Genomic DNA, 19,251 nt, shown 5'->3' on the forward strand with positions numbered 1-19,251 from the left:
CCTACATGCCTGAAGACACAACCATCATACCTGTGCCTAAGCACTCAGCTGCCGAATTCCCGAATGACTTTTGCCCAGTTGCACTCACCCCTATTACTATGAAGTGCTTTGAGAAACTGGTCCTGAATCACCTCACTGCGGGCCTACCACCTACACTGGACCCAAGCCAGTTTGCCTATCGCCCGAACAGGTCAACAGAGGATGCAGTTTCCACAGCTCTTTCTTCAGCCCTCACCCATCTGGATAAAAGCAACACCTACATCAGAATGCTGTTTATTGACTTTAACTCTGCGTTCAATTCAGTCCTCCCCACTGTACTGATCACTAAGTTTAGTGACCTGGGTATCTGCACCTGCACTTGCAGATGGATTCTGGACTTTCTCACCAACAGACATCAATCTGTTAGTTTGGGCAACCACGTATCCTCAACCCTCATTCTAAACACTGGCATCCTGCAGGGCTGTGTTCTGAGCCTACTACTCTACTCCCTTTTCACCCACGACTGTGCTCCTCTGCATAACTCCAACATCTTCATCAAGTATGCAGATGGCACCACCGTGGTTGGCCAGATCGACAATAACGATGAATCGGCCTACAGGGAAGAGATCCGAAGCCTGACAGCATGGTGTGCCACCAACAACCTGACCCTCAACACCTTGATGACTAAAGAGCTCACCGTGGTCTTTCGGAAATCCAACAGCAGGAGACATCTCCCAGTCAACATCAATGGAACTGATGTAGAGCGAGTCTCCAGCTTTAAGTTCCTGGGAGTTCACATCTCTGAGGATCTGTCCTAGCATGACACAAGAACACTTCAGCTCTGGTTAAGAAAGCACAACAATGCCTGTACTTTTTGAGAAGTCTCAAGGGATTTTAACAAGTTTGTACCGCTGCATCATCGAGAGCATCCTGACCAATTCCATCAGTGTATAATATGGAGGATCCACTGTGTGTGAACGTAAAGCCCTGCAAAGGGTGGTCAAAACCACCCAACGCATCACTGGCACCCAACCACCTGCCATTGAACACCTTCACCACAGCAGATGTCTGTTTAGAGCTCAAAACAATATCAAGGACTCTTCACATCCCAGTCATAAACTGTTTAACCTCCTTCCATCATGAAGGAGATACAGGAACATAGGTACCAGAACCAGCAGGTTCAGGGACAGCTTTTTTCCATCCAGTATCACACTACTGAACTCTACACTACACAGCTAGATCACAAAAAAAACACTCTATATAACCTCTGTACAATACATGTACATATTACATAGTATATCTTTTTTACTCCTCATTACCTCTGCACTATTTTTTATCCATATGTATATATCCATTCTGCTCAACATTTCACATTCATGTATATACTGTATGTGTATATAATGTGTGCATGTATATATATATATATATATATATATATATATATATATATATATATATATATATATATATATATATATATATATATATAGTAGTCTTGTTTATTCAGCTTGCACATTTTTTAAATGCCATAATCTTATAACCTTTCACTTCTGCACATTTCCTCTTCAATGCCATAGCCTTAGAACATCTAGCTGTACTTTTTAACGATGTCCACACCTTTCTGCACTGCTATAGCCTTTATATTTATTTACTGTACATATGCTTACATATCTATCACATGCTGTAAATATGCCACATATTTATCTGCACTATTTTGCATGTTTGCTACTTTTTGCACTTCTGGTAGATGCCAAACTGCACATATCTCCACTACTCAAATTGCTCCCTACTCTCACCACAAATAACAACATCATCCGCAAACATCATGGTCCACAGAGACTCCTGTCTGACCTCTTCGGTCAACCTGTCTATCACCACTGCAAACAGGAAAGCACTCAAAACCAATCCTTCATGCAATCCAACCTCCACCTTAAACCAGTCTGTCATTCCTACTGCACACTTCACTGCTGTCACACTGTCCTCATACATGTCCTGCACCACCCTCACATACTTCTGACATACCTGGCTTCCTCATACAATACCACAACTCCTCTCTCAGCACCCTGTCATACGCTTTCTCTAAATCCACAAACACACAATGCAACTCCTTCTGACCTTCTCTATACTTCTCCATCAACATTCTCAAAGCAAATAATGCATCTGTGGTGCTGTTTCTCGGCATGAAACCATACTGCTGCTCACAGATAGTCACCTCTTCTCTCAGCCTGGCTTCCACTACTCTTTCCCATATCTTCATGGTGTGACTGATCAGCTTTATTCCCCTGTAGTTACTGCAGGTCTGCACATCTCCCTTATTCTTAAAGATCGATACCAGCACCTTCTCCTCAGGCATCCTCTCACCTTCCAAAATCTTGTTAAACAATCCTGTTAAAAACACCATTGCCATCTCTCCTAAACATCTCCATGTTTCTACCAGTATGTCATCGTGTCCTACCAACTTTCCGCCCTTCATCCTCTTAATAGCTGCTCTCACTTCCTCTTCACTAATCCTATCCATTTCCTGCTTCACAATCTCCACACCATCCAACCTTCTCTCTCTCTCATTTTCCTCATTCATCAGCTGCTCAAAATACTTCCTCCATCTTCTCAAAATACTCCCTCCATCTTCTCAACACCCTCTCCTCACTAGTCAACACATTTCCATCTCCATCCTTTATGCTCTAAATTGCAGCCCATCTTTCCCAGCTCGGTCTCTCTGCCTGGCCAATCGGTACACATCCTTTTCTCCTTCCTTAGTGTCCAACTTCTCATGCAGATCCTCATACGCCTTTTCCTTGGCTTTTGCCACATCCGTCTTTACCTGCTGCCGCATCTTCCTGTACTACTGCCTACTTTTCTAACACTCTGTCAATCCCAATTCTGTTTTGCCAACCTCTTTCTCCTTATGCTCTCCTGCACTTCCTCATTCCACCACCATGTCTCTTTTTATTCCTTTCTATTTCCAGATGTCACACCAAGTAGTTTTCTAGCATGTCTACCTTATCACTTCGACAGTAGTTGCCCAATCATCCAGCAACATTTTGTGGTATACGACCTTCCTGTGGAGGGAGCTCTGGACTAGAGAACGGTCTCTATCACAACAGTGGAAAGACCAAAGACTACCATCAGTCCCAGCAGTTATTAAACTGCTTACAGTAAACGGCTCCATTCTCAAGTAGAGCCGCTGCGCCTGCATACTGATGGAATCCCATCCACTGCCTACATAGGTGATCCCCTGTTCTGGAGGATTCACCTTTCTCAGACGCTTGGTCTTAAGCCCCATTCTTCATGTCATGTCCTCATGTTAGAATGACACCTCAATGCTGGAATTCCAACTACTTTGATGGAGCTAGTGTCACTTTGTTGACGTTGTTCCTAATGTGGACTGGCCTCCCACCGACGCCCCCCCCACCAGTAAAATCTCGAGAGAATACTGACATCAGGACCAAGCAAATCTAATAAACTTACTAAGAGTGCACATCCATAAGGTCTGTATCAGACCAGATTTAAGACACGACCTGCTTCATGGTCGGCATCTCAAACCTGTCTCATTAGTAAGCGTTCAAGATGACACAGATTATTATAGTCCCATCCCCATGAAGCACTGGCTGTAGGATTCCCTGAGTAGCGGAGGAACCCATAGATGGTCTCCTTCCTTGATAGAGCTTAACTTTGTGTTCCAAGACCAAAGCCTGCTTGAGCCCAACCAGGGGGGAGTGTACCCCATCGAACTGAACTAAGTGATAAAATTTTGACTACAGTAAGCGGGACCCATTGAGGCACGTCCAGCAGGAGTTTCAGGCTGCTAAACAGTTTTTTAAGGGAATTAGTCTCTCAAGACCGAACTTTGTCGTTCTTGGAGCAGCAGGACAAACACCATGCCGCAGCTCCAGAGGCCTCATTGGAGGTGGCGGGGGAGTACGAGTACTGACACTCTGTCTCTGGGTCTCCTGATGCCCAGATGTGCTGGGCTAGGGTTGAGACTGGGACTGGACCTGCACCCGCTGAGCAGCCCCACAAGAGCAATGAGAGTGAACTTTAGCAACAGACAACCATACTTACAGCATCACCAAACAGACCAGTGGGCACTATGGGGGCATCCAGCAGCACAGCACAATCCAATCGGCTCTCTTGAAGGAGAAACACATAGCCAAAAAAAATGCATACTCTTCATTTTTCGCTTTAATTCGTTTTTCTTATTTTTTTTTTCTGACATTTACCACTTACCATTAGAAAAACACACACAGAGCGCTTCCTGAACAAACAGAAGCTAGCGCCAGCTCCATCTCATGAGCTTTTTTATAGCTTCCTGGTCGTGATGTCACCCCGCCGGTGGGACCCTTTCCATTTGAATGATTACACATATGATTCAGCGCATGGACAACGCAAAAGCATTGAACCAAAGAGACTATAATCAATAATTAATAAACATGTTCGGTACAGACATAGGGAAACACAGAGCATACTTCAGATAGAGACTGTGCTATGAAAGCATCATATATTGTGGGTGAATGTGGATGGGATTGGAACCAGGTGGGCAGGATCAGTAATACAGTAATTCTTAGTTTCCCCATGGACTTCCTGTGTGCAACGTGCATGAACCACATAGATATTTGGTCTAATGCAATTTGCCAATTTATAGTTGGCTTTTCTTTCTTGTTCTGATTGAGGATTTTATGGATTTAACTTTTTCTTTATGATCATATATTTCTATATGTTTTTGACTTGTGCCTTATCCATGTATCTTGTGCCATCTCTGTTTTTGTTGTATTGAACTTAACCATGATTTTTGTGTATGTTGTGCAACTGATTATTGTGACTGGGGTGTCTTTGGCATTAAGTTTATGAAAATAATCCATCTACAGATGGATTCCAAATATTGTCTCATGCAAGACCTTTAATACCAATGCATTTACCAATATACCAGTTGATACCTAATAGAATAAACTAATATAACAAAATGTGATGATAGGTCCCAAGCCCGGATAAATTGGGGAGGGTTGCGTTAGGAAGGGCATCCAGCGTAAAACATGTGCCAAATCAAACGTGCGGAGGATCCGCTGTGGCGACCCCTAACGGGAGAAGCCGAAAAGAAAGAAAGAAAGAAAGAAAGATAGATAGATAGATAGATAGATAGATAGATAGATAGATAGATAGATAGATAGATAGATAGATAGATAGATAGATAGATAGATAGACGAGTACTTACCCTATAGAAATTGCATTAACATTTATGTCTGTATGTAATGCACACACTAATTCTTTATTACAATGTTACACTTCTCACTGATATATACCTTCCACTAACTGAAATGATCATTAAGCACAATTTATTCAAGAATAAAATAATATTTATTTTATGGATAAAGGAAAGCACATTACTTTGTAATCATGAATGAAGTCATGAACAACTATATAAAATCTGAATTACTGAGCCCTGTTTATTTTCAAATATGAAATAGATTTTGTTCTTTCAGCAGTAGCAAATAAATTAACTACTAGATTTGTAAACATTTGTTAGACCAATTCAGAACTAATGACTTTAAAAGGGTTTACAGGTTTTTGTTTTTTCAAATTATCCTCGTCATTTATTAATAATGCATTAACTAATGCAATTGTAAATGTACATTTACATTTGTGGCATTTAGTAGACACCCTTGTCCAGAGTTTATATCAATGAAAATATCTACAATGGTATGCTAGATTACAAACTTAAGATGAATCAGCCTACATCTCTGTTGAGAGGAAACTTTGTATCTTTTTTGGAAAGTGTTAGTTTAAATGTTTCAGGGAGAGGTGGGTCTTTATTCGTTGCTTGAAGATAGCCATGGACATGGGCTGTTCTTACATCTAGGAGAAGTTTATTCCACCACCTTGCAAGAACAGAGAAGAGCCTTGAAGTATACTTACCTCTTTCCCTGAGAGAAGGTGGTACCAGTCGCTAGTGGTAGAGGATCTCAGAAGTTCAGTTTTGGAGTTGAGTTTTAGTTAATAAGCACGAAGATATCTCCGCCAAGCATTGGGGGGCAGATGTGAACCCCATCAATGTTACCTGGTATAAGCAACCATCCAGGTTGAAAGCAAACCATCCCCATGCTGCTCCATACCGAGGCTAGAAAAGAGAGTCTTATAGTTTACTGTGTCGAATGCTAAGGAATAAAAGGTCTAGGGGAATGAGTATAGATGACATCTTGGTTGATCGAGCAGTATGTAGTTCCTCAGCAACAGCCACAAGTGCTGTCCCTGTGGAATGGGCTGCTTTGAAGCCAGACTGATTTGGATCATAGATGTTGTTCTGTAAGAGAAAGACAGACAGTTGGTTAAAAACAGTGCATTCCAGAGTTTTAGAATGAAAAGAGCGAAGTGATACCAGTCTGTAGTTGTTGATATCCTATGGATTCAGAGCATGTTTCTTAAATTTGTTTAGTGATACTTAAAACCTTAGCACTAAATCAGACCTGTTTACTAGTTTTCAGTCTGTGCATAAAGCAAGAGCACAATGCAATAGCTTAAAGAAAAGTCATTATCATAGTAAGGAGCATCACTAACTGCTTGCCCCTGACAGCATTCTTTTAATAGGTATTTAAAATGATGAACAGAACCCAAAAGAACCTAGCCAAAAATAACTTTCAGTTGAAAGACAGGGCATGTCACTTAGTTTCATGCATCACTGAATGTCGTGAATGTTAGTCTGTGTTCTTTCCTCCTTCCCATCATCATCCATTTGTTCATTAGTTGTCTGTAACTGTATCTCTGCAAAAGATTTGATATGTGTTTTGTGGCAAAAAGAATGTGTGTGTGTGTGTGTGTGTGTGTGTGTGTGTGTGTGTGTGTGTGTGTGTGTGTGTGTGTGTGTGTGTGTGTGTGTGTGTGTGTGTGTTTGATGAAAAGACTCCAAAATTGAATGTACACACTTAGTACAAATAGATAAAAAGCAGATCAACATTTAATTAAAATCAGACTTTTTTTCAAATAAATTAGCTTAAATGTAACGCTCTATTACTACTGATATGGTGTTATTTGTGGATTCAGGTCAACAAATTCTTTAAACAGGCTTACATACTCTGTGTGTGTGTGTGTGTGTGTGTGTGTGTGTGTGTGTGTGTGTGTGTGTGTGTGTGTGTGTGTGTGTGTGTGTGTGTGTGTGTGCGTGTGTGCTTGTGTGTTCGTGCGTGTGTGTGACACATAGAGAGAGAAAGAGGGAGAGAAACATTTAAAGTCTGAGCACACCAAGTCTGGCACACAGTATCCCTGAGAATGTGTTCCACTCAGGCCTGATAACAACACAAGCAGAAACAGCACACTCTTCCCTGTGTCTTTTCTCCATCACGATCCTCTACCTGTTTCTCACATCCACCATTAACATATGATAAGTTGCTGAGAGAGTCATAGACATGCATGAATTAAAAAAAAAAAAAAAGTGACAGAAAAAAGACAGGCACAATTGCAGAGCTGAAATATAAAAAAACAAATTCTAATAGATTTGGAGGAATGAGACAATAAGGATATGGACATTTCTTTAGGAGAACAAAGATTTTCCGATTATTATTTTTTTTCCAGCACTTAATTAATGGTATAATATGAGAAATAGAAAAAGAAGACACACATGACATATATTTTTATATGAAATAATAATATTTCTATAATAATCTCACTGAAGGCCAAAAAAAGCATCCATGGTATACATTTAAATTGAAATAAAACAAAACAAACTAATTGTGTTTTGTCTGACTGGTAATCTAAATGTAGTATTTAAATTAGTACTATTTTAATTTAAATTGGCAGTGTAAATGTTTGTCTCTGATTGGATTCACTTGAATCCTTGTGTACACATTTTTTAACTGTTTGCAGCACTCACATTTTGTGGACCAGAAAAATAAATCAAGTATGGGTGGATCTCCAACACTTGAATTGCCCCAGTAATTCTGCATCTACAGTAAATTGGACAAATTCCGAACCCCTTTTTCTTTGTATGTGCATTTCATTTGCAAATGCTTAATATCCTTCTCATTCACCTAATAGGACAGTCCACCAATAGTAGAAGAGAATGTAACTGAATACCTGAAAGGCCTCTTGCATGGAGAGACCCTTTCATTCATGATAACCAAATCACTACACAATCCTATTATCATTGGCTTTCCACTTATGATCCCATCCTCTTGTGGAATAGAGGTGAGCTGTTATACTAGAGAGCCACCTCGAATAATCATTATTTGTCTCGCTCTCATGTTATTTTACTCTCAAAAAAAAAAAAAAAAAAAAAATTCCTCCAGAGTAAAACAAAGTTAGAGGCATTTAGAAAACTGATAACAATGGACAAAATTTATTTTTATATATATATATATATATATATATATATATATATATATATATATATATATATATATATATATATATATATATGGAGAATTTAGCAAAAACTAAATTCTTCCTGAAAACTACTGTGATATATGACTAAATATATTAAATTAAACATTTAGTACATTTATATATTCTTTAACTAAATTCATCCATGCATACATTGTTATAAAACCTGACACAGTCAAATATCAGCCAGGGTGAATTTTGGAGTGCAACTTTGCAGAAATCGGTGGGCTACACTCATATGTGTTTGAATAAAGCATGATAGTGTGTCTGAAGAGTGCAATTATGATTTTAGCAGAAGTAGCATGTCAGCATTTCTGTCAGGGCTGATCTGCCAGAGTAAAACTTTTCAGTTTCTCTGAAAGTGGTGTTGTCTGAAAGGGACTGTAGAGTGCAAATGGGTTTTTCTCTCTGCACAGCATCGTTTCTTTTTTGTTACTGTGTTCAGTTATTCATCCGTGTGGCAAATCCAGGTGTTTTTTTTCTAAAGGTAGGAAATAAAATAGGCAGAGTGAGCACTGAGAGATAAAATAGACAGGACAAGGATTACTGACTGGTTGAAAGTGTGAAATTTAAGTATGGCTCTGTATAGACTGAAGGCTCTATGTTTTTTACAAGACTGTAATGGAGATTATGGACCGGACTGTGTTCCTGCTGTATGAAACTACTTATTCTTGAATCTGGGGCTCAGGTCAAGGAAATTATTATATATTGTTTCAGGCATAATGCATAAATAAAGGAATGTAGTTTAAAAATTAATAAACAAGAGCACTATGTTGTGGGTAATACAGAGAAGCTTATGAGTTTAACATGTAAAAACTTTAAAAGAATTGAAGCCACAGGCTATGCACTGCTTTTCTCTTTCTCATTTTACATATCATGTCATGTCATTAAACAGCAATTATTAGACCCAGCATGGGCCAACTTAAACATGTTGCAGCAAGGAGCAAAACAAAGAAACATTTTATAGATTGTTATAAATTAACATAAAATGAGCTGTGTTGGAGACCAATGCTAGTCTTTCAAATCTTAATCAAACTGGGACTATACAGCCAACAATATAGTAAATTAATTAATTGATGCTTATTGTTTTTCTTACTTTAATGCTTGAACAAATGTTATAGCCAAAGGTTTGTGGACACTTTATGATTACACATAACAGCCATGTGTGATTCTATAATAACCTCCAGTCTTCTGGGAATTCTTTCCACTAGTCTTTGGAATGTGACTATGAGGATTTTAACAAGATACATTAGTGAGGTCAGTTGCTGATGTCAAGAAGGCCAGGGGCTGAGTTGGCAGTCTAAGTAATTCCAAAGGTGTTCATAGTTGAAGGCAGGTACCCACACATTTTTGGCAATACAGTGTATTTATTGTAAGTCTCCTTTGCTTTAATGTTACATTTTTGACAGCAATTATTTCTGTCCACATTCTCAATCCTATGGAGGCAGTTGTCTAGACACTACTAAATACTATCTGCTAAAAATAATCTGATAACCTTAGCTTTTGGTGGACAAAGTACACAAACCATGTACTTGAGTTTAAATAGAGATACACAAGGTAAAATATTACTGCAGTAAAAAAAAAGTTACTTAAGTAGCTAAAGTATTATGATTTATTACGGCTATACTCAGTAGTGGATAGTAACAAAGTAAATGTATGGGTGTTGTGGCAAGCTAGAGTCAGAAGTTTCGACTATTATTTATTACTCTCAAAATGTTCTGCTTGCTGTTAAAACTGACACTGAACATGTATGTTTATGCTAAGTACATACCACCAAGCGGCAATCATAAGTTACATTTACTTTGTTATTGTCCACCATTGAATTTTTGAGGCCTGAACTATCCAGCTGTGTAGATTATGTCTAAATTTCATTTTCATAAATCACCAAATCTGAATATAATATATAAATTTCTCATTCTGTCTCCTACGAAATATGCACATAAATATCAAACTCTGCATAATTAAATAAAAAAGAAAGAACTTGCTCAAAACCATGGCCACCAACTGTGCAATCACTTACTATAATGAGATTATCAGCAGAATGTTTAAATAGATTAGCGAGAAAACTAAAGACTACACTGATTTAAAGTAACAGACAGACAAACCAGCATGTTCTGGATAAAAGCAGGCCACAAACAGATCCAGAGATACATATGCATTCTGACTTCATATCTACTTTCTCCTATTTTCCATTGCTTTATGTTTTCTACACTCTTTCTTTTTGTTCCTTTTCTTTCTCTCATTTAAAAGTTTAGATATGTTTCTCATATATGACTTTTGTAAAAAAGTATTATTTACATTATTTTATTTTATTTACATTATATTATTTTACATTATTACTTATGTAAAAGGTTATTTATTGTGATTACTGGCACAATGAATTTAGGCAGCCTTAAGGTAGGTCACCCAAGAGTAAACCCAAGTAATTCATTTATTTTTTTCTCCTCTTTCTCTGTGAATGAGACAGAAGGTAAATTGAATGCAGGTCCATATGTGATTAATCTATGCCACTCAGTGCTGCCTCGCTGCTGTTTGTGTCAGCTCAATTAAAACTCACAGCTGTTGTTTTTAGCTCTCATAAAGCTTTAATTGGAGGGCTGCATGACTGTGCTTTTTTTTATTAACAAGGAGCTGTCACAGAGAAATTAATTCTTAATATCTGGACCACCAGAATCATAATATTATTGGTACAAATTGGTAAAGCATATAGCAAATCACATTGAAATTAAAGTTGAAAAGGTTTATGCTGTTAATGCGATGCTTATATAGCTCTGTTTCAGGAAATATGGACCTTCACTGGCCCAGCCAACTTGAACTGACTAAGGCACTCTTTAACACCATCAGTATGGAAAGCCATGACTGATAACCACACTTTATTAGTCAGAAAATCTTCAGTAAACTCAATTCATGTTCGTGGCATCAGCATATTCAGTATTTATTTTTATTTATTTTTTATTGAACACAAGCAAAACATTTACATAATAAATTCACATAATCTGACTTGTGTTAGCATATGCTCATGCCAGGATAGATTATGTGGAATTAAATTCACACCTAGCACACACCAAAAACATTTACACAGAAATACATTATACAGCGGGGAAATAAGTATTTGACACATCAGCATTTTTATCAGTAAGGGGATTTCTAAGTGGGCTATTGACACAAAATTTTCACCAGATGTAGCCAAATATTTTCATCAAGCCAAATATTGAATTCATACAAAGAAATTAGAATATTTAAGTATACAAGTTGAGTCATAATAAATAAAGTGAAATGACACAGGGAATAAGTATTAAACACACTTTATGTAATACTTTGTAGAAAAGCCTTTGTTGGTGATTACAGCTTCTAGACACCTCTTGTATTGAGAAACCAGTCGTCTGCATTGCTCAGGAGTGATTCTTGCCCATTCTTCCACACAAATGGTCTTTAAATCTTGAAGGTTCCTTGGGCCTCTTTTATGAACTTTGATCTTCAGTTCTCTCCATAGATTTATTATTGGATTTAGGTCAGGTGATTGGGCCATTCAAGCAACTTGAATTTCTTTCTTTGAAACCACTTCATTGTTTCCTTGGCCTTGTGTTTGGGGTTATTGTCTTGCTGAAATGTCCACCCTATTTTCATTTTCAGCTTTCTGGTAGATGGCAGCAGATTTTTATCCAGAATGTCCTGGTACATTTCTCCATTCATCCTGCCTTTAATAATATGAAGTCTGCCAGTACCCCAAACCATGATGCTTCCACCACCAAACTTAACTGTTGGTATTGTGTTCTTGGGGTGGTGGGCAGTGCCATTTCTTCTCCAAACATGGTGTGTAGAATGACTGCCAAAAAGTTCAATTTTGCTTTAATCTGACCATACTTTAGTCTCCTAATAATCCACAGGCTTCTCCAAATGCTCTTTCGCAAAATTTAACCGAGCCTCAACATGCCTTTTGTTCAGCAATGGAGTCTTGCGTGGTGAGCTTGCATGGATGTCATGGCGGTTCAGTGCATTGCTTTTTTTTTTTAAACAACAGTACCTGCTCATGCAAGGTCTTCCTGAAGTTCTGCCCAAGTGGTTCTTGGCTCTTTGCGAACTCTCCTGATTATTCTTTGTATTTCTCAGACAGGACTAAAGCAGCTGATAGCAATTAGTACTGATAGGGGGCAGGGTTTCTCTCTCAATACGGTCAGATTTCAGGTGATCTCCAGGCTTTCTATGCCATTTTGCACCTTGTTATCTTAATGTGTTCATTACTTATTTCCTGTGTCATTTCACTTTATTTATTATGACTCAACTTGTATACTTAAATGTTCTGATTTCTTTCTTGATGGCTACATCTGGTGGAAATTTTGTGTCAATAGCCCACTTAGAAATCCCCTTACTGATAAAAATGCTGTGTCATAAAAGTGTCAAATACTTGTTTTCCCCACTGTATAGTCTATAAAATAATAAATAAATTATAAGCAACATGTTTTATAGAGTTTTATACAGTGATTGTTAGTGTGGTGTTCAAAAAGCCAGAGGTTCAAGCCCCAGCACTGCCAAACTGAAGTTGTTGGGCCCTTGAGTTGGATATATGTGAGAAAAATTTATAGTACTGTAATATATACTAAAGTAGTAACTATAACTATAACTACTGTAACTATAGTAACTAAAGTCTACTAGTTGTTAAACACATTTTACCTGCATAAAATGCCATTATGCCATTTTGCATATAAACTGTAGAAGGTAGGCTGAAGATTCAGTGATAGAAATCAGAAAAATGAGAGAGGAGACAGAAAGATAGAGAGAGAGATATTTGTCCTTTAAACGACTTTCATTTTCGCCTGTGTTTCTCTCAAAGCACTTGTCTCAGCTTAAACCCTTCTTTGTTATCCAACAAAGCCTCAGAGGGATTCGTCAATTCAGAATTCAAATAGATTCCTGACATTGGACATCCCTCGTAATTAAGCTCTCTTTGTCTCTGAAAATGAACTCATGTCAGAGAAATTTAAAGACATTATCCAAGCAGTGAAAGAAGCTTCAATAGGGACCAAATAAAAGGGCCCACTCTATGCCTTTGTTTTTCCTTCTCGTTTATGCCAGTCTTACACTAAATTCATCTTTGAATTCTCACTGTTGCACTTTTGTAAACCTGTAATAATATTTTGTAGGTTGAATGCTACTCAAAACTTTCTTAATATGGTGTTGAGTCAAACACAGTAACATTACCAAAGCAAATGAAGCTTGTATTTATTTGTTATATATTTTTATATAAATAAAATAAACAAATCTTAATAATTTAACAAAATCAATGTTTTATTTTATCATCCAATAAATGTATTTTAAATATATTTTATATTCGCTCCTTAATGTTATTGTGTAACCCTTATATAAGTAGGATTCACAGCTGATAACATTAAATACACTTGCAGTCAGTATATTTTTCCATATTTTGCTCTGCTATTAATAAAACCATGACATTTACAACAGCTATAAGCCACTTACTACAGTAAATCTCATCCAAGTCTGTGCAAACACTGAAATAGAAGTATATTAAGAAAATATGATAAACATGTGCATAGTGTCCTTCTTGAGAAACGCAAATAATCCATTCCCCATTTAGTAATGCATAAAGCAGAGACTTGGATGATCTTAAAATGTAAAGTCCCCTGGATCAAATAAAATCTCCATGGGAATACTCTTTTGCAGCATGCAATAAATGTATGTCACTGCATACACTGCAGAATATTGGCAACACATTTCATCTGGCCAAATAAAACCAAGATAAATTTGGATCAGATGGAGCCTGTTTGGTGTGGGCCTGGCCAGGGTCATCCGACTGACTGAATATGGCAACTGTGAAACATTGGATGAGGGTGACTTTTAATATGAAATTGCATGGGTTAATTTTCTCTGATCAAGCATAATCAAAGCAGATGCTGTTATACACAGATTTACATTAATTCAATTTATACAATGAATAGTTGAGTATTAACCCAGCCATTAGGGGGGCACACGCCAGTGTACTCTTAGTGCCGGTCCCAAGCCCGGGTAAATGGGGAGGGTTGCGTTAGGAAGGGCATCCAGCGTAAAACATGTGCCAAATCAAATATGCGGATCACAAATGAGAATTTCATACCGGATCGGTCGAGGCCCGGGTTAACAACGACCGCCACAGGTATCGTTAGCCGACAGGGTACCGGTGGAAATTGGGCTACTGTTGGCCGAAGGAGGAGAAGGAGAGGAGGAAGGCGTCTACAGAGACGGCAGGAAAAGGAGCAGTGTAGGAGAGTAGAGGTTCGGGTTGGTACTTTAAATGTTGGTACTATGACGGGTAAAGGGAGAGAGATAGCTGATATGATGGAGAGGAGAAAGGTAGATGTGTTGTGTGTTCAGGAGACCAAGTGGAAAGGGAGTAAGGCCAGGAACATTGGAGGTGGGTTTAAACTGTTTTATCATGGTGTGGATGGGAAGAGAAATGGTGTAGGGGTGATTCTGAAGGAAGCGTACAGTAAGAGTGTAGTGGAGGTGAAGAGAGTTTCTGATAGGGTGATGATCGTGAAGGTGGAAGTTGAAGGGATAATGATAAATGTCATCAGTGCCTATGCTCCACAAGTTGGCTGTGAGATGGAGGAGAAAGAAAGATTCTGGAGTGAATTAGATGAAGTGGTAGATGGTGTACCTAGGAAAGAACGATTGGTGATTGGGGCAGACTTTAATGGGCATGTAGGTGAAGGGAACAGAGGTGATGAGGAGGTGATGGGTAGGTATGGTTTTAAGGAGAGGAATGTGGAAGGTCAGATGGTGGTAGATTTTGCTAAAAGGATGGAAATGGCAGTGGTGAACACGTATTTTAAGAAGAAGGAGGATCATAGGGTGACGTATAAGAGTGGAGGAAGGTGCACACAGGTGGATTATCTTCTGTGTAGGAGATGCAACCTGAAGGAGATTGGAGACTGTAAGGTGTTGGCGGGGGACAGTGTAGCTAGACAGCATCGGATGGTGGTCTGTAGGATGGTTTTGGAGGCGAAGAAGAAGAGGAGGAAAGTAAGGTTTGAAAGAAGAATAAGATGGTGGAAACTAAAGGAGGAAGAGTGTAGTGTGAGGTTCAGGGAAGAGGTCAGACAGGGGCTCGGTGGAGGTGAAGAGGTGCCGGATGATTGGGCAACTACTGCAGGAGTGATGAGGGAGGCAGCTAGAAAAGTACTTGGTGTGACATCTGGAAATAGAAAGCAAGACAAGGAGACGTGGTGGTGGAATGAGGAAGTGCAGGAGAGCATTAGGGGGAAGAGGTTGGCAAAACAGAAGTGGGATCGACAGAGTGATGAGAAAAGTAGGCAGGAGTACAAGGAGATGCGGCAGCAGGTTAAAAGGGATGTGGCGAAAGCCAAGGAAAAGGCATATGAGGAACTGTATAAGAGGTTGGACACTAAGGAAGGAGAAAAGGATTTATACCGATTGGCCAAGCAGAGGGACCGAGCTGGGAAGGATGTACTGCAAGTTAGAGCAATAAAGGATGGAGAGGGAAATGTGTTGACTAGTGAGGAGAGTGTGTTGAGAAGATGGAGGGAGTATTTTGAGCAGCTGATGAATGAGGAAAATCAGAGAGAGAGAAGGTTGGAGGATGTGGAGTTAGTAAAGCAGGATGTAGATAGGATTAGTAAGGAGGAAGTGAGAGCAGCGATTAAGAGGATGAAGAATGGAAAGTCGGTTGGACCAGATGACATACCGGTAGAAGCGTGGAGATGTTTAGGAGAGATGGCAGTGGAGTTTTTAACCAGATTGTTTAACAGGATTCTGGAAGGGGAGAGGATGCCTGAGGAATGGAGAAGGAGTGTGCTGGTACCGATCTTTAAGCATAAGGGAGATGTGCAGACCTGCAGTAACTACAGGGGAATTAAGTTGATCAGTCACACCATGAAGTTATGGGAAAGAGTAGTGGAAGCCAGGTTGAGAGAAGAGGTGACCATCTGTGAGCAACAGTATGGTTTCATGCCGAGGAAGAGCACCACAGATGCCTTATTTGCTTTAAGGATGTTGATGGAGAAGTATAGAGAAGGACAGAAGGAGCTGCATTGTGTATTTGTGGATTTAGAGAAAGCGTACGACAGGGTGCCGAGAGAGGAGTTGTGGTATTGTATGAGGAAGTCAGGTGTGTCAGAGAAGTATGTGAGGGTGGTGCAGGACATGTATAAGGACAGTGTGACGGCAGTAAAGTGTGCAGTAGGTACGACAGACTGGTTCAGGGTGAAGGTTGGACTGCATCAAGGATCGGCCCTGAGCCCTTTCCTGTTTGCAGTGGTGATGGACAGGTTGACGGACGAGGTCAGACAGGAGTCTCCCTGGACTATGATGTTTGCAGATGATATTGTGATTTGTGGTGAGAGTAGAGAGCAGGTTGAGAAGAGCCTGGAGAGGTGGAGATATGCGCTGGAGAGAAGGGGAATGAAAGTCAGTAGGTGTAAGACAGAGTACATGTGTGTGAATGAGAGGGAGGGCAGTGGAGTGATGCGGTTGCAGGGAGAAGAGGTGGAGAAGGTGGAGGAGTTCAAGTACCTGGGGTCAACAGTGCAAAGTAATGGAGAGTGTGTTAGGGAAGTAAAGAAAAGAGTGCAGGCAGGGTGGAGTGGGTGGAGAAGAGTGACAGGAGTGATTTGTGATAGAAGAGTATCTGCAAGAATGAAAGGGAAAGTTTATAGGACTGTGGTGAGACCTGCGATGTTGTATGGATTAGAGACAGTGGCATTGAGTAAAAGACAGGAGGTGGAGCTGGAGGTAGCAGAGCTGAAGATGTTGAGGTTTTCGTTGGGAGTGACGAGGATGGACAAGATTAGAAATGAGTTTATTAGAGCGACAGCACATGTAGGATGTTTTGGTGACAAGGTGAGGGAGGCGAGATTGAGATGGTTTGGACATGTGCAGAGAAGGGACATGAATTATATTGGTAGAAAAATGCTGAAGATGGAGCCACCAGGTAGGAGGAAAAGAGGAAGGCCAAGGAGGAGGTTCATGGATGTGGTGAGGGAAGACATGCAGGTAGTTGGTGTAAAAGAGGCAGATATAGAGGACAGGGTGGTATGGAGACGGATGATCCGCTGTGGCGACCCCTAATGGGAGCAGCCGAAAGAAGAAGAAGAAGAAGAAGAATAGTTGAGTATTAAGGGTGTTCTGTTATAGTTATTGTTAAATGATAATTAATATCTAATTGTTTGTTAATAGTTGTCTCCCCCTAATGGACATCTTGATAATCATATATTGTAGTGTTTCCATGTGACTAATCAGATGACCAACAAGGAAGTTAGCATTTTCCATGATGTGCAGTCTTGAACATGTGCTATAGTGAATCGGCAACAATCTGCATTCCTCCATGGCTTTTGGTAGCTTCGTCGGTATGTTTATTGTTTTCTTATTCATGTAGCATTCATAATATTTGATTATTTGTTGGATTTGTAATTCTTACATATGTTTCTTTATATTAGCTGCCTTTTTACATAGGAAAGAGCCAGGTCTTGTGCCTCCCCGCAACATTCAAACAATTCAACAAGTTCTGCTGCAGCGTTAGCACGTGCAAAGGCAGAAGCTGCAAAGGCACGTCTATCGTTTGCTGAAAAAGAATAGAAAAGGCTCGTTTAGAAGCTTCTATGGACATGTTAAGGCAAGAGAAAGAAAATCGAATGCATCAAGAGTGGGAAGAAACTTCCTATAGGTAGTCTATTAATTTCACTTGAGCCGTTCATCGATGAACAGGGCCTTCTAAGAGTTGGGGGCCGCATTTCAGCAGCAAGGGTAGATCAGAAGGAAAAGTACCCTCTAATTGTTCCTGGCAAGCACCACATTGGATCCTTACTAGTAAGGCACTACCACCAAAAAACCAAACATCAAGGACGCTTGTTCACCGAAGGAGCTATCCGCACAACAGGCCTGTGGATCATTGGAGGCAAGAGGCTCATAAATAGTATCATATACCACTGTGTCCTTTGTCGGAAACTTCGTGGCTACCTTTAAACTCAGAAAATGTCTTGCCTTCCATCAGACAGCTTGTGTACAGATCCTCCATTTACCAATGTAGGCTTAGATGTATTTGGCCCATGGCCGGTCTGTGCTCGTCGGACAAGGGGAGGTCTGGCACATGACAAAAGGTGGGCAGTGATTTTCACTTGTCTTACTGTCAGGGCTGTCCATATTGAAGTAATTGATTCGCTGGACACATCTAGTTTCATAAATGCCCTCAGGCGCTTTGTTGCTCTGCGAGGTCCAATGAAACAAATTCGCTCAGATCGTGGGACAAATTTTATCGGGGCATGTAAAGAGCTTCAGATCTCATCGAACCTTGAGAATGAAACTGTTAAAAAATATCTAGCAGAAAACGGGTGCTCCTGGACATTTAACCCACCTCATGCTTCCCACATGGGTGGTTCCTGGGAAAGGATGATAGGAATAGCAAGGAGAATACTAGACAGCATGTTCCTTCAGCTAGGTCACACAAAACTAACTCATGAAGTTCTCACTACCCTAATGGCTGAAGTATCTGCCCTCATTAATGCTAGACCACTGGTGCCACTATCCACTGATCCTAGTAATCCATTTCTCCTTACACCTTCCATTCTCCTTACGCAGAAAGAGTGCACACCTGTCACTCCCGCTGGTGATTTTGGAGCTAATGACCTTTTTCAACGTCAGTGGCGCCAGGTCCAACATCTGTCAAACACATTCTGGGACAGATGGAGGAAACAGTATCTATGCTCACTACAGACACGTAGGAAGTGGCAATCCGAACAGCCCAACATGGAGCCAGTCAGCATTGTGCTCCTCAAAGATAGCCAAGCTAAAAGAAATGAATGGCCAATGGGGATAGTTACTCAGGTGTTTTCAAGCAAAGATGGAAAAGTCTGCAAGGTGGAAATAAGGATTCCTAAACAAGATAGCACAAGGCTT

This window comes from Silurus aristotelis (genome assembly GCF_946808225.1).
Source record: "Silurus aristotelis genome assembly, chromosome: 22".
Taxonomy (NCBI): domain Eukaryota; kingdom Metazoa; phylum Chordata; class Actinopteri; order Siluriformes; family Siluridae; genus Silurus; species Silurus aristotelis.